Source organism: Rattus rattus, chromosome X (genome assembly GCF_011064425.1).
Source record: "Rattus rattus isolate New Zealand chromosome X, Rrattus_CSIRO_v1, whole genome shotgun sequence".
NCBI lineage: Eukaryota > Metazoa > Chordata > Mammalia > Rodentia > Muridae > Rattus > Rattus rattus.
Window position 1 is genome coordinate 106,951,659 of NC_046172.1, and position 1,513 is coordinate 106,953,171.

General features: G+C 39.9%; 1 pseudogene; it reads right to left on the reverse strand.

Annotated features, from left to right (window-relative positions):
* Positions 1 to 567: 567 nt before the first annotated feature.
* LOC116888136 lies at positions 568 to 1,306 on the reverse strand (annotated as a pseudogene).
* Between the last annotated feature and the right edge of the window lie 207 nt (positions 1,307 to 1,513).

Below are 1,513 nucleotides of genomic sequence, written 5' to 3' on the forward strand. Positions count from 1 at the left end.
GTTTATAGTGAGCATTTTCATCAATATTATTGGAGATCCATGTTGGTGTGATTTTCCACTAAGTGACAAATCTAAGATGTAATGGTTGTTTTAGAAGAATGTACAATGTAAATTACCAATAAAACAAGTTCTTTCAGATGATATAGGTTAACTAAAATGTTAAGAAGAGAAAGATTTTAATGTTGGACCTCCTATCATACAAGGTACATCTCTTATAGGAAGGGAAAATGCCATATATATATATATATATATATATATATATATATATATATATATATGTTTTATCCTCTCTGGTTTCTCTGGAAAGTAAAGTCACTTAGTCACTTTTCTTATTTCTTTTCTTTCCAATTTTTAAAGATTTATATCCAGTTTTTTACTAAAGATAAATACTCCCAGAGAAGAAGTAAAGCCACCACAAAGCAAAAAGACAGTGTATGTGTATGTGAGAGATTTTTGGGGGATCTCTGATTTGTTCTCTGAGAGGATAGTGAGATAGGCAGGGCCAGAGGTAACCAGGAAGGCAAATGAGGGTCCCAGTTCTTGACTATTCATTGCCCCTGGGGGCCCTCAGGAGATGTAGTTTGACCTTGTGGCCACATGATCCTAATCAATCAACTGCTGCACAATCACCCTGGATGTATCTGTCTTGTCAAAATTGTCCTTAAAAATGTCCTCCTTGTGGAACTTCTCCATAAAGCCCTCCCATTTCCTTAGTGTGTCTAACTGTCAAAAGGTTCATTTGAAAAGAGGAGATACTGTGGCCCTGATGAGCCCATCATGATCCAGTTGGCTGATAGCAGGCAGGGAGACTTCTTTGACAGGGCTTCATGGATGTTGACTGGGACCCAGGGGATGAAGTTGGCCAATTTCCTTTTGTGTATCCTTTGTAGGGTCTTGTGGAGCTCAGTGGGGTTCATCTCTCCCTGGATTTTGTTGAGGATGGGGGTGGTCTGACAATCCCGACTTGTGGACACCATCACATTCTTGGGCTCTAGCAGTCACCTCATGACATCTAGGACTATTTTCTTCCTCACACTGACCATGGAGTGGTCCATGGTGAGGGTATATAACCAGTCATGAGGAAGTGGAGCTAAGGGGTGGGAATGAGTGAGGCAATGATACTGATGAGTTTGTTGCTCATGTATCCAAGGTAGCACAGGGTAGTAGTGCTGGGTGACGTGATTGTGGACACCACCTGGTTGATTTGGGAGAAGGATGGGTTCTGGGTGGGCATGCAGTCTGTGGTGATCAGGTTCAGGGTTAAAAACAAAACAAAAGAAAGTAAAAAATAAATACCAAAAAGCATTAAGTTGGGAGGGAGATGCAAGTAGAGGAACAAGCATAGATTTAGAAAAAAAGGAAAGGTGGCAAGAATTGATGTAATGCTATAGTATATCCATGTATAAGACTTCCACGGCCTAGATAAAAAATAAGTTATTCTCATAATTTCTAATTTCTCGGCCTCTCAAATATATTTGTTTGCTTATGTAGTAGAAGGAGACTGGTGGCATGA